We start from the raw sequence: 16,694 nt of genomic DNA, 5'->3' as shown, positions 1-16,694 counted from the left end.
ACTTACAGTTAAAGGACACTGTGCTAAACCCGGCTTGCTGGCGGCTGTTTGAAACCTCTTCATATAAGACTTATTAAACATTTCACTACAGGCATGACAGACTATCTATAACACTCGTTCACTGAAAGAACACTGTGGTGAAGCCAGATTACTTCTGGCGCCTTGGGAATGTCTTCGTATAAGGCTCTTCAAACACTTCATTATGCCTACAGAATGGCTATCACTTCCATATCCAGAAAGAACGTTCTGATGAAACCAGTGGCTCTTTATGAGCATTTCATTTATGCCTTATCAAACGTTTCTCTACGGCCGCAACCTGATATCCATAACATTCATTCAAGGAAACCACACTATGTTGAAAAAGCTTGCTTGTAGCTCTTCAGGAACACTCTCACATAAGACATCAAATAGTTCTTTCTCTTGAGGCATGACAGAATACGTATAACATTCATTTTCTGAATGAACACTGTGGTGAAAACACCTTGCTTGCAGCTGTTTAGGGGAATCTTCAAATAAGTCCTATCAAACATTTCACTACGGGCATGATGGAATATCTATAACATTCACACATTGAAAGAATGCTGTGGTGAAACCAACTTCCTTGTAGCTTTTAAGGAACATCTTCACGTAAGTCTTTTCTCGCATTTCAGTATGAGCCATAGAGAACAGCTATACTTTCTTAAAATGAAAAAACATTGTACTTAACTCAGCTTTCAGGTAGACTTATAGTAACATTTTCATGTAAGATTTATTGAAAATTTCACAACATGTGCGACAGAATATCTATTACATTAATTCAATGAAAGATCACTATTGTGAAACCAGCTTGCTTGTATCTCTTTAGAAATACACTCATATAAGTCTTTTCTGACATTTCAGTGTATGCCATACAAAGTAACTATCACTTTATTACAATGAAAAGTCAGTGTGCTGATCCCAGCTTGCAGGTAGCTGTAGGAACATTTTCATATATGATATAAAACATTTCACTACAGCTATAGGAGAATATAGATAAAGTTTATTAAATGAAAGAACACTGTGGTGTAACCAGATTGCTTGTAGCTATTTAGGAGTATCTTCATACAAGTCTTTTCAAACATTTCAGTGTATTCCATCCAGAATGGTTATCACTTCCATAAAATGAAAGAACGATGTTAAGAACCCAGCTGGAAAGTTGCTTTTTAGAAATATCTTTTTATAAGTCTTAACAAATATTGCGCTATGGTCATGACAGAATAATTTTAATATTCACTCAAGGAAAGAAGGATGAGCTGAACCCTTGTTTCCTAGTATCTGTTTAGGAAGAACGTCATAAAATACTTAAAAAATTACACTACAGACTTGAAAAATAGCCATAAGATTCAGACACTAAAGGAACTCTGGTGAAACAAATGTGCTTACAGCTGTTTAGGGGCATATTCACATAAGACATTTCAAACATTTCAGCATATGCCCTACAGATGACCTATCAATTACTAACAATGTGAGAACACTGTTCTAAGCCCAGTTTGCAGGTAGCTGTTTAGGAACATGTTCATATAAGACTTAACAAACATTTCATTGCATGTGGGACAGAATATATATAGCATTTGTTCACTGAGAGAAAACTGTGGTGAAACCATCTTACTTGCAGCCATTAAGGATCATCTTCATATTAGTCATTATAACCATTTCAATATTTGCTGTTCTGATTGAATATGAGTTTCAAACAATGAAAGAAACACTGTGCTGAATCCAGCTTGCAAGTAAGTTTTAACTAACACTTCACTACAAGTGTCACAGAATATCTGCAATACTGTTTCACTGAAAGAACTCTGTGGTGAAAGCATCTTGAAGCTATTATTAGGAACATGTGTATTTGAGACATTTCTCACATTTCAGTATATGCCATAATGAATGGGTATCATTTTCCTACAGTGAAAGAACACTGTGCTAAATAGAGCTCACAGATAGCTATCTAGGAACGTTTTTACATAAGACTTATCAAACATTTTACAATAGTCGTGACAGGCTATACATAACATTCAGTCACAGAAAGAAAACTGTGGAGAAACAATCTTGCTTGTATATATTTAGAAACTTCTTCATGTTCACCATTTCAAGCATTTCCATATAAGACATACTGAATGAATATCACTTTGAGACAATGATATAATGTGCTGAAGCCAGATTGCAGGCAGCTGTTTAGGAACCTTTTCATAAGAGACTTATCATACATTTCACTACAAAGTATCTATTACATCCATTCAATGAAAGAACCCTATTGTGAAGCCAGATTGCTCGTAGCTAATTAGGAACATCTTGATATAAGGCTTTTCTAATATTTCAGTTTATGCCAAACAGAATGACTATCATTTTCTTAAAATGAAATAACACTGTGTTGAACTCATCTTGCAGGAAGCCATTTAGGATTTCTTCATACAAAACACCAAACATGTCACTACTGCTCTGACAGAATCTCTGTAAGATTCATTCACTGAGGAACACACTCTGGTGAAACCAGATTGCTCATAAGTTTTTAGGACTATCTTTATATAAGGCTATTCAAACACATCATATGCTATACAGAATGATTATCACTTCCATGAAATTAAACAACATTGTGATGCAACCAGCTGGCACGTGCTATTTATGAACATTTTGTGTGTGTCTTATCAAACGTTTCTCTGCAGCCACAATGTGATAATTATCACATTCATTCAATGAAATACTGTGCTGTAAAAGCCTGCTTGTGGCTGTTTAGAAACATCTTCATGTAAGTGTTCATGCAAGTCTTATCAAACATTTCACTACAGGCATGACAGAATATCTATAACATTCAATGTCTGTAAGAACACTGTTGTGAAACCATTTTGCTTGTAGCTACTTAGGGACATCTTCATAAAACTTATCCAGCATTTCACTACGGGTGTGATAGACTATCTGTAACATTCATTCACTGAAAGAACATTGTCTTGAAAACACCTAGCAAGTAGCTCTTAAGGAACATCTTCACATATGACATTTCAAACATTTCAGTAGATGCCACATGGAACAGCTAACACTTTCTTACAATGAAAGAGCATTGTGCTTCATCAAGCCAACAGGTAGCTGTTTAGGGATATTTTCACATAAATCATATCAAACATTTGACTACAGATGTGACAATGTCTATAACATTTGTTATCTGAAAGAAAATTATGCAAAAACCATCTTCTTTTCACTGTTGAGGAACATCTGCACAGAATACGCTTCAAATACTTAAGTATATTCCACACAGAGCGACTATCATTTTCACAAAATGAAAGAGCACATGCTGAATCCAGTTTATAGGTAGCTGTTTAGGAACATCATATATCAAATATTTCACCACAGACGTGACAATATCTAGAACATTCATTCACTGAAAGAACACTGTGAAGAAACCATCTTGCTTGTTAGCTGTTTAAGAATAGAAATGAAAGGCTCTTCAAACATATCACTTTATGCCATACAGAATGGCTATCATCTCCATAGCCAGAAAAGAATCCTGTGATGAACCCAGCTTGCAAGTAATTGTTTATTAATATTTTGTTCAAGTCTTATCAGACATTTGCCTACAGTCATGACGGGATATCTTTAATGTTTATTCAATGTCATAACACTATATTTAAAAGAATTTCCTTGTAGCTGTTTAGAAACATCTTCATGTAAGACTTATTAAACATTCCTTTGCAGGAATGACAGACTCTCTAAACATTCACTCATTGAATGAACACAGGGATGAAAGCAGTTTTCTTGTAACTGTTGAGGAACATCTTCATATAAAGCTTTTCAAGCATTTCAGTATATGGCATACAGCATGGCCATACCCTTCTTACAAGGAAAGAAGGTTGTGTTTAATAGCTTTCAGGTAGATTATTAGGAGTATTTTTTTATAAGACCTATTGAACATTTAACTACAGGCGTGACAGAATATCTATTACATCCATTCAATGAAAGAACACGATGGTGAAAGTGGCTTGGTTTTACTGTTAAGGAAGATCTTCATTTAAGTCCTTTTCAGCATTTCTGTATATGCCATACTAAATGGCTGTCACTATCTTATGATGAAATTATTCTGTCCTGAACACATCTTGTGGGATTCTATTTAGGAACATCTTCATATAAGACCTCTCTAACATTTAAGTATATGCCATACAGAATGGCTCTCACTTACTTACAGTTAAAGGACACTGTGCTAAACCCGGCTTGCTGGCGGCTGTTTGAAACCTCTTCATATAAGACTTATTAAACATTTCACTACAGGCATGACAGACTATCTATAACACTCGTTCACTGAAAGAACACTGTGGTGAAGCCAGATTACTTCTGGCGCCTTGGGAATGTCTTCGTATAAGGCTCTTCAAACACTTCATTATGCCTACAGAATGGCTATCACTTCCATATCCAGAAAGAACGTTCTGATGAAACCAGTGGCTCTTTATGAGCATTTCATTTATGCCTTATCAAACGTTTCTCTACGGCCGCAACCTGATATCCATAACATTCATTCAAGGAAACCACACTATGTTGAAAAAGCTTGCTTGTAGCTCTTCAGGAACACTCTCACATAAGACATCAAATAGTTCTTTCTCTTGAGGCATGACAGAATACGTATAACATTCATTTTCTGAATGAACACTGTGGTGAAAACACCTTGCTTGCAGCTGTTTAGGGGAATCTTCAAATAAGTCCTATCAAACATTTCACTACGGGCATGATGGAATATCTATAACATTCACACATTGAAAGAATGCTGTGGTGAAACCAACTTCCTTGTAGCTTTTAAGGAACATCTTCACGTAAGTCTTTTCTCGCATTTCAGTATGAGCCATAGAGAACAGCTATACTTTCTTAAAATGAAAAAACATTGTACTTAACTCAGCTTTCAGGTAGACTTATAGTAACATTTTCATGTAAGATTTATTGAAAATTTCACAACATGTGCGACAGAATATCTATTACATTAATTCAATGAAAGATCACTATTGTGAAACCAGCTTGCTTGTATCTCTTTAGAAATACACTCATATAAGTCTTTTCTGACATTTCAGTGTATGCCATACAAAGTAACTATCACTTTATTACAATGAAAAGTCAGTGTGCTGATCCCAGCTTGCAGGTAGCTGTAGGAACATTTTCATATATGATATAAAACATTTCACTACAGCTATAGGAGAATATAGATAAAGTTTATTAAATGAAAGAACACTGTGGTGTAACCAGATTGCTTGTAGCTATTTAGGAGTATCTTCATACAAGTCTTTTCAAACATTTCAGTGTATTCCATCCAGAATGGTTATCACTTCCATAAAATGAAAGAACGATGTTAAGAACCCAGCTGGAAAGTTGCTTTTTAGAAATATCTTTTTATAAGTCTTAACAAATATTGCGCTATGGTCATGACAGAATAATTTTAATATTCACTCAAGGAAAGAAGGATGAGCTGAACCCTTGTTTCCTAGTATCTGTTTAGGAAGAACGTCATAAAATACTTAAAAAATTACACTACAGACTTGAAAAATAGCCATAAGATTCAGACACTAAAGGAACTCTGGTGAAACAAATGTGCTTACAGCTGTTTAGGGGCATATTCACATAAGACATTTCAAACATTTCAGCATATGCCCTACAGATGACCTATCAATTACTAACAATGTGAGAACACTGTTCTAAGCCCAGTTTGCAGGTAGCTGTTTAGGAACATGTTCATATAAGACTTAACAAACATTTCATTGCATGTGGGACAGAATATATATAGCATTTGTTCACTGAGAGAAAACTGTGGTGAAACCATCTTACTTGCAGCCATTAAGGATCATCTTCATATTAGTCATTATAACCATTTCAATATTTGCTGTTCTGATTGAATATGAGTTTCAAACAATGAAAGAAACACTGTGCTGAATCCAGCTTGCAAGTAAGTTTTAACTAACACTTCACTACAAGTGTCACAGAATATCTGCAATACTGTTTCACTGAAAGAACTCTGTGGTGAAAGCATCTTGAAGCTATTATTAGGAACATGTGTATTTGAGACATTTCTCACATTTCAGTATATGCCATAATGAATGGGTATCATTTTCCTACAGTGAAAGAACACTGTGCTAAATAGAGCTCACAGATAGCTATCTAGGAACGTTTTTACATAAGACTTATCAAACATTTTACAATAGTCGTGACAGGCTATACATAACATTCAGTCACAGAAAGAAAACTGTGGAGAAACAATCTTGCTTGTATATATTTAGAAACTTCTTCATGTTCACCATTTCAAGCATTTCCATATAAGACATACTGAATGAATATCACTTTGAGACAATGATATAATGTGCTGAAGCCAGATTGCAGGCAGCTGTTTAGGAACCTTTTCATAAGAGACTTATCATACATTTCACTACAAAGTATCTATTACATCCATTCAATGAAAGAACCCTATTGTGAAGCCAGATTGCTGGTAGCTAATTAGGAACATCTTGATATAAGGCTTTTCTAATATTTCAGTTTATGCCAAACAGAATGACTATCATTTTCTTAAAATGAAATAACACTGTGTTGAACTCATCTTGCAGGAAGCCATTTAGGATTTCTTCATACAAAACACCAAACATGTCACTACTGCTCTGACAGAATCTCTGTAAGATTCATTCACTGAGGAACACACTCTGGTGAAACCAGATTGCTCATAAGTTTTTAGGACTATCTTTATATAAGGCTATTCAAACACATCATATGCTATACAGAATGATTATCACTTCCATGAAATTAAACAACATTGTGATGCAACCAGCTGGCACGTGCTATTTATGAACATTTTGTGTGTGTCTTATCAAACGTTTCTCTGCAGCCACAATGTGATAATTATCACATTCATTCAATGAAATACTGTGCTGTAAAAGCCTGCTTGTGGCTGTTTAGAAACATCTTCATGTAAGTGTTCATGCAAGTCTTATCAAACATTTCACTACAGGCATGACAGAATATCTATAACATTCAATGTCTGTAAGAACACTGTTGTGAAACCATTTTGCTTGGAGCTACTTAGGGACATCTTCATAAAACTTATCCAGCATTTCACTACGGGTGTGATAGACTATCTGTAACATTCATTCACTGAAAGAACATTGTCTTGAAAACACCTAGCAAGTAGCTCTTAAGGAACATCTTCACATATGACATTTCAAACATTTCAGTAGATGCCACATGGAACAGCTAACACTTTCTTACAATGAAAGAGCATTGTGCTTCATCAAGCCAACAGGTAGCTGTTTAGGGATATTTTCACATAAATCATATCAAACATTTGACTACAGATGTGACAATGTCTATAACATTTGTTATCTGAAAGAAAATTATGCAAAAACCATCTTCTTTTCACTGTTGAGGAACATCTGCACAGAATACGCTTCAAATACTTAAGTATATTCCACACAGAGCGACTATCATTTTCACAAAATGAAAGAGCACATGCTGAATCCAGTTTATAGGTAGCTGTTTAGGAACATCATATATCAAATATTTCACCACAGACGTGACAATATCTAGAACATTCATTCACTGAAAGAACACTGTGAAGAAACCATCTTGCTTGTTAGCTGTTTAAGAATAGAAATGAAAGGCTCTTCAAACATATCACTTTATGCCATACAGAATGGCTATCATCTCCATAGCCAGAAAAGAATCCTGTGATGAACCCAGCTTGCAAGTAATTGTTTATTAATATTTTGTTCAAGTCTTATCAGACATTTGCCTACAGTCATGACGGGATATCTTTAATGTTTATTCAATGTAATAACACTATATTTAAAAGAATTTCCTTGTAGCTGTTTAGAAACATCTTCATGTAAGACTTATTAAACATTCCTTTGCAGGAATGACAGACTCTCTAAACATTCACTCATTGAATGAACACAGGGATGAAAGCAGTTTTCTTGTAACTGTTGAGGAACATCTTCATATAAAGCTTTTCAAGCATTTCAGTATATGGCATACAGCATGGCCATACCCTTCTTACAAGGAAAGAAGGTTGTGTTTAATAGCTTTCAGGTAGATTATTAGGAGTATTTTTTTATAAGACCTATTGAACATTTAACTACAGGCGTGACAGAATATCTATTACATCCATTCAATGAAAGAACACGATGGTGAAAGTGGCTTGGTTTTACTGTTAAGGAAGATCTTCATTTAAGTCCTTTTCAGCATTTCTGTATATGCCATACTAAATGGCTGTCACTATCTTATGATGAAATTATTCTGTCCTGAACACATCTTGTGGGATTCTATTTAGGAACATCTTCATATAAGACCTCTCTAACATTTAAGTATATGCCATACAGAATGGCTCTCACTTACTTACAGTTAAAGGACACTGTGCTAAACCCGGCTTGCTGGCGGCTGTTTGAAACCTCTTCATATAAGACTTATTAAACATTTCACTACAGGCATGACAGACTATCTATAACACTCGTTCACTGAAAGAACACTGTGGTGAAGCCAGATTACTTCTGGCGCCTTGGGAATGTCTTCGTATAAGGCTCTTCAAACACTTCATTATGCCTACAGAATGGCTATCACTTCCATATCCAGAAAGAACGTTCTGATGAAACCAGTGGCTCTTTATGAGCATTTCATTTATGCCTTATCAAACGTTTCTCTACGGCCGCAACCTGATATCCATAACATTCATTCAAGGAAACCACACTATGTTGAAAAAGCTTGCTTGTAGCTCTTCAGGAACACTCTCACATAAGACATCAAATAGTTCTTTCTCTTGAGGCATGACAGAATACGTATAACATTCATTTTCTGAATGAACACTGTGGTGAAAACACCTTGCTTGCAGCTGTTTAGGGGAATCTTCAAATAAGTCCTATCAAACATTTCACTACGGGCATGATGGAATATCTATAACATTCACACATTGAAAGAATGCTGTGGTGAAACCAACTTCCTTGTAGCTTTTAAGGAACATCTTCACGTAAGTCTTTTCTAGCATTTCAGTATGAGCCATAGAGAACAGCTATACTTTCTTAAAATGAAAAAACATTGTACTTAACTCAGCTTTCAGGTAGACTTATAGTAACATTTTCATGTAAGATTTATTGAAAATTTCACAACATGTGCGACAGAATATCTATTACATTAATTCAATGAAAGATCACTATTGTGAAACCAGCTTGCTTGTATCTCTTTAGAAATACACTCATATAAGTCTTTTCTGACATTTCAGTGTATGCCATACAAAGTAACTATCACTTTATTACAATGAAAAGTCAGTGTGCTGATCCCAGCTTGCAGGTAGCTGTAGGAACATTTTCATATATGATATAAAACATTTCACTACAGCTATAGGAGAATATAGATAAAGTTTATTAAATGAAAGAACACTGTGGTGTAACCAGATTGCTTGTAGCTATTTAGGAGTATCTTCATACAAGTCTTTTCAAACATTTCAGTGTATTCCATCCAGAATGGTTATCACTTCCATAAAATGAAAGAACGATGTTAAGAACCCAGCTGGAAAGTTGCTTTTTAGAAATATCTTTTTATAAGTCTTAACAAATATTGCGCTATGGTCATGACAGAATGATTTTAATATTCACTCAAGGAAAGAAGGATGAGCTGAACCCTTGTTTCCTAGTATCTGTTTAGGAAGAACGTCATAAAATACTTAAAAAATTACACTACAGACTTGAAAAATAGCCATAAGATTCAGACACTAAAGGAACTCTGGTGAAACAAATGTGCTTACAGCTGTTTAGGGGCATATTCACATAAGACATTTCAAACATTTCAGCATATGCCCTACAGATGACCTATCAATTACTAACAATGTGAGAACACTGTTCTAAGCCCAGTTTGCAGGTAGCTGTTTAGGAACATGTTCATATAAGACTTAACAAACATTTCATTGCATGTGGGACAGAATATATATAGCATTTGTTCACTGAGAGAAAACTGTGGTGAAACCATCTTACTTGCAGCCATTAAGGATCATCTTCATATTAGTCATTATAACCATTTCAATATTTGCTGTTCTGATTGAATATGAGTTTCAAACAATGAAAGAAACACTGTGCTGAATCCAGCTTGCAAGTAAGTTTTAACTAACACTTCACTACAAGTGTCACAGAATATCTGCAATATTGTTTCACTGAAAGAACTCTGTGGTGAAAGCATCTTGAAGCTATTATTAGGAACATGTGTATTTGAGACATTTCTCACATTTCAGTATATGCCATAATGAATGGGTATCATTTTCCTACAATGAAAGAACACTGTGCTAAATAGAGCTCACAGATAGCTATCTAGGAACGTTTTTACATAAGACTTATCAAACATTTTACAATAGTCGTGACAGACTATACATAACATTCAGTCACAGAAAGAAAACTGTGGAGAAACAGTCTTGCTTGTATATATTTAGAAACTTCTTCATGTTCACCATTTCAAGCATTTCCATATAAGACATACTGAATGAATATCACTTTGAGACAATGATATAATGTGCTGAAGCCAGATTGCAGGCAGCTGTTTAGGAACCTTTTCATAAGAGACTTATCATACATTTCACTACAAAGTATCTATTACATCCATTCAATGAAAGAACCCTATTGTGAAGCCAGATTGCTGGTAGCTAATTAGGAACATCTTGATATAAGGCTTTTCTAATATTTCAGTTTATGCCAAACAGAATGACTATCATTTTCTTAAAATGAAATAACACTGTGTTGAACTCATCTTGCAGGAAGCCATTTAGGATTTCTTCATACAAAACACCAAACATGTCACTACTGCTCTGACAGAATCTCTGTAAGATTCATTCACTGAGGAACACACTCTGGTGAAACCAGATTGCTCATAAGTTTTTAGGACTATCTTTATATAAGGCTATTCAAACACATCATATGCTATACAGAATGATTATCACTTCCATGAAATTAAACAACATTGTGATGCAACCAGCTGGCACGTGCTATTTATGAACATTTTGTGTGTGTCTTATCAAACGTTTCTCTGCAGCCACAATGTGATAATTATCACATTCATTCAATGAAATACTGTGCTGTAAAAGCCTGCTTGTGGCTGTTTAGAAACATCTTCATGTAAGTGTTCATGCAAGTCTTATCAAACATTTCACTACAGGCATGACAGAATATCTATAACATTCAATGTCTGTAAGAACACTGTTGTGAAACCATTTTGCTTGTAGCTACTTAGGGACATCTTCATAAAACTTATCCAGCATTTCACTACGGGTGTGATAGACTATCTGTAACATTCATTCACTGAAAGAACATTGTCTTGAAAACACCTAGCAAGTAGCTCTTAAGGAACATCTTCACATATGACATTTCAAACATTTCAGTAGATGCCACATGGAACAGCTAACACTTTCTTACGATGAAAGAGCATTGTGCTTCATCAAGCCAACAGGTAGCTGTTTAGGGATATTTTCACATAAATCATATCAAACATTTGACTACAGATGTGACAATGTCTATAACATTTGTTATCTGAAAGAAAATTATGCAAAAACCATCTTCTTTTCACTGTTGAGGAACATCTGCACAGAATACGCTTCAAATACTTAAGTATATTCCACATAGAGCGACTATCATTTTCACAAAATGAAAGAGCACATGCTGAATCCAGTTTATAGGTAGCTGTTTAGGAACATCATATATCAAATATTTCACCACAGACGTGACAATATCTAGAACATTCATTCACTGAAAGAACACTGTGAAGAAACCATCTTGCTTGTTAGCTGTTTAAGAATAGAAATGAAAGGCTCTTCAAACATATCACTTTATGCCATACAGAATGGCTATCATCTCCATAGCCAGAAAAGAATCCTGTGATGAACCCAGCTTGCAAGTAATTGTTTATTAATATTTTGTTCAAGTCTTATCAGACATTTGCCTACAGTCATGACGGGATATCTTTAATGTTTATTCAATGTCATAACACTATATTTAAAAGAATTTCCTTGTAGCTGTTTAGAAACATCTTCATGTAAGACTTATTAAACATTCCTTTGCAGGAATGACAGACTCTCTAAACATTCACTCATTGAATGAACACAGGGATGAAAGCAGTTTTCTTGTAACTGTTGAGGAACATCTTCATATAAAGCTTTTCAAGCATTTCAGTATATGGCATACAGCATGGCCATACCCTTCTTACAAGGAAAGAAGGTTGTGTTTAATAGCTTTCAGGTAGATTATTAGGAGTATTTTTTTATAAGACCTATTGAACATTTAACTACAGGCGTGACAGAATATCTATTACATCCATTCAATGAAAGAACACGATGGTGAAAGTGGCTTGGTTTTACTGTTAAGGAAGATCTTCATTTAAGTCCTTTTCAGCATTTCTGTATATGCCATACTAAATGGCTGTCACTATCTTATGATGAAATTATTCTGTCCTGAACACATCTTGTGGGATTCTATTTAGGAACATCTTCATATAAGACCTCTCTAACATTTAAGTATATGCCATACAGAATGGCTCTCACTTACTTACAGTTAAAGGACACTGTGCTAAACCCGGCTTGCTGGCGGCTGTTTGAAACCTCTTCATATAAGACTTATTAAACATTTCACTACAGGCATGACAGACTATCTATAACACTCGTTCACTGAAAGAACACTGTGGTGAAGCCAGATTACTTCTGGCGCCTTGGGAATGTCTTCGTATAAGGCTCTTCAAACACTTCATTATGCCTACAGAATGGCTATCACTTCCATATCCAGAAAGAACGTTCTGATGAAACCAGTGGCTCTTTATGAGCATTTCATTTATGCCTTATCAAACGTTTCTCTACGGCCGCAACCTGATATCCATAACATTCATTCAAGGAAACCACACTATGTTGAAAAAGCTTGCTTGTAGCTCTTCAGGAACACTCTCACATAAGACATCAAATAGTTCTTTCTCTTGAGGCATGACAGAATACGTATAACATTCATTTTCTGAATGAACACTGTGGTGAAAACACCTTGCTTGCAGCTGTTTAGGGGAATCTTCAAATAAGTCCTATCAAACATTTCACTACGGGCATGATGGAATATCTATAACATTCACACATTGAAAGAATGCTGTGGTGAAACCAACTTCCTTGTAGCTTTTAAGGAACATCTTCACGTAAGTCTTTTCTCGCATTTCAGTATGAGCCATAGAGAACAGCTATACTTTCTTAAAATGAAAAAACATTGTACTTAACTCAGCTTTCAGGTAGACTTATAGTAACATTTTCATGTAAGATTTATTGAAAATTTCACAACATGTGCGACAGAATATCTATTACATTAATTCAATGAAAGATCACTATTGTGAAACCAGCTTGCTTGTATCTCTTTAGAAATACACTCATATAAGTCTTTTCTGACATTTCAGTGTATGCCATACAAAGTAACTATCACTTTATTACAATGAAAAGTCAGTGTGCTGATCCCAGCTTGCAGGTAGCTGTAGGAACATTTTCATATATGATATAAAACATTTCACTACAGCTATAGGAGAATATAGATAAAGTTTATTAAATGAAAGAACACTGTGGTGTAACCAGATTGCTTGTAGCTATTTAGGAGTATCTTCATACAAGTCTTTTCAAACATTTCAGTGTATTCCATCCAGAATGGTTATCACTTCCATAAAATGAAAGAACGATGTTAAGAACCCAGCTGGAAAGTTGCTTTTTAGAAATATCTTTTTATAAGTCTTAACAAATATTGCGCTATGGTCATGACAGAATAATTTTAATATTCACTCAAGGAAAGAAGGATGAGCTGAACCCTTGTTTCCTAGTATCTGTTTAGGAAGAACGTCATAAAATACTTAAAAAATTACACTACAGACTTGAAAAATAGCCATAAGATTCAGACACTAAAGGAACTCTGGTGAAACAAATGTGCTTACAGCTGTTTAGGGGCATATTCACATAAGACATTTCAAACATTTCAGCATATGCCCTACAGATGACCTATCAATTACTAACAATGTGAGAACACTGTTCTAAGCCCAGTTTGCAGGTAGCTGTTTAGGAACATGTTCATATAAGACTTAACAAACATTTCATTGCATGTGGGACAGAATATATATAGCATTTGTTCACTGAGAGAAAACTGTGGTGAAACCATCTTACTTGCAGCCATTAAGGATCATCTTCATATTAGTCATTATAACCATTTCAATATTTGCTGTTCTGATTGAATATGAGTTTCAAACAATGAAAGAAACACTGTGCTGAATCCAGCTTGCAAGTAAGTTTTAACTAACACTTCACTACAAGTGTCACAGAATATCTGCAATACTGTTTCACTGAAAGAACTCTGTGGTGAAAGCATCTTGAAGCTATTATTAGGAACATGTGTATTTGAGACATTTCTCACATTTCAGTATATGCCATAATGAATGGGTATCATTTTCCTACAGTGAAAGAACACTGTGCTAAATAGAGCTCACAGATAGCTATCTAGGAACGTTTTTACATAAGACTTATCAAACATTTTACAATAGTCGTGACAGGCTATACATAACATTCAGTCACAGAAAGAAAACTGTGGAGAAACAATCTTGCTTGTATATATTTAGAAACTTCTTCATGTTCACCATTTCAAGCATTTCCATATAAGACATACTGAATGAATATCACTTTGAGACAATGATATAATGTGCTGAAGCCAGATTGCAGGCAGCTGTTTAGGAACCTTTTCATAAGAGACTTATCATACATTTCACTACAAAGTATCTATTACATCCATTCAATGAAAGAACCCTATTGTGAAGCCAGATTGCTGGTAGCTAATTAGGAACATCTTGATATAAGGCTTTTCTAATATTTCAGTTTATGCCAAACAGAATGACTATCATTTTCTTAAAATGAAATAACACTGTGTTGAACTCATCTTGCAGGAAGCCATTTAGGATTTCTTCATACAAAACACCAAACATGTCACTACTGCTCTGACAGAATCTCTGTAAGATTCATTCACTGAGGAACACACTCTGGTGAAACCAGATTGCTCATAAGTTTTTAGGACTATCTTTATATAAGGCTATTCAAACACATCATATGCTATACAGAATGATTATCACTTCCATGAAATTAAACAACATTGTGATGCAACCAGCTGGCACGTGCTATTTATGAACATTTTGTGTGTGTCTTATCAAACGTTTCTCTGCAGCCACAATGTGATAATTATCACATTCATTCAATGAAATACTGTGCTGTAAAAGCCTGCTTGTGGCTGTTTAGAAACATCTTCATGTAAGTGTTCATGCAAGTCTTATCAAACATTTCACTACAGGCATGACAGAATATCTATAACATTCAATGTCTGTAAGAACACTGTTGTGAAACCATTTTGCTTGTAGCTACTTAGGGACATCTTCATAAAACTTATCCAGCATTTCACTACGGGTGTGATAGACTATCTGTAACATTCATTCACTGAAAGAACATTGTCTTGAAAACACCTAGCAAGTAGCTCTTAAGGAACATCTTCACATATGACATTTCAAACATTTCAGTAGATGCCACATGGAACAGCTAACACTTTCTTACAATGAAAGAGCATTGTGCTTCATCAAGCCAACAGGTAGCTGTTTAGGGATATTTTCACATAAATCATATCAAACATTTGACTACAGATGTGACAATGTCTATAACATTTGTTATCTGAAAGAAAATTATGCAAAAACCATCTTCTTTTCACTGTTGAGGAACATCTGCACAGAATACGCTTCAAATACTTAAGTATATTCCACACAGAGCGACTATCATTTTCACAAAATGAAAGAGCACATGCTGAATCCAGTTTATAGGTAGCTGTTTAGGAACATCATATATCAAATATTTCACCACAGACGTGACAATATCTAGAACATTCATTCACTGAAAGAACACTGTGAAGAAACCATCTTGCTTGTTAGCTGTTTAAGAATAGAAATGAAAGGCTCTTCAAACATATCACTTTATGCCATACAGAATGGCTATCATCTCCATAGCCAGAAAAGAATCCTGTGATGAACCCAGCTTGCAAGTAATTGTTTATTAATATTTTGTTCAAGTCTTATCAGACATTTGCCTACAGTCATGACGGGATATCTTTAATGTTTATTCAATGTAATAACACTATATTTAAAAGAATTTCCTTGTAGCTGTTTAGAAACATCTTCATGTAAGACTTATTAAACATTCCTTTGCAGGAATGACAGACTCTCTAAACATTCACTCATTGAATGAACACAGGGATGAAAGCAGTTTTCTTGTAACTGTTGAGGAACATCTTCATATAAAGCTTTTCAAGCATTTCAGTATATGGCATACAGCATGGCCATACCCTTCTTACAAGGAAAGAAGGTTGTGTTTAATAGCTTTCAGGTAGATTATTAGGAGTATTTTTTTATAAGACCTATTGAACATTTAACTACAGGCGTGACAGAATATCTATTACATCCATTCAATGAAAGAACACGATGGTGAAAGTGGCTTGGTTTTACTGTTAAGGAAGATCTTCATTTAAGTCCTTTTCAGCATTTCTGTATATGCCATACTAAATGGCTGTCACTATCTTATGATGAAATTATTCTGTCCTGAACACATCTTGTGGGATTCTATTTAGGAACATCTTCATATAAGACCTCTCTAACATTTAAGTATATGCCATACAGAATGGCTC

This window comes from Equus asinus, chromosome 6 (assembly GCF_041296235.1).
Source record: "Equus asinus isolate D_3611 breed Donkey chromosome 6, EquAss-T2T_v2, whole genome shotgun sequence".
NCBI classification, from domain to species: domain Eukaryota; kingdom Metazoa; phylum Chordata; class Mammalia; order Perissodactyla; family Equidae; genus Equus; species Equus asinus.
The sequence above is the reverse complement of the archived record's forward strand: the minus strand, read 5'-3'. Positions refer to the sequence as shown.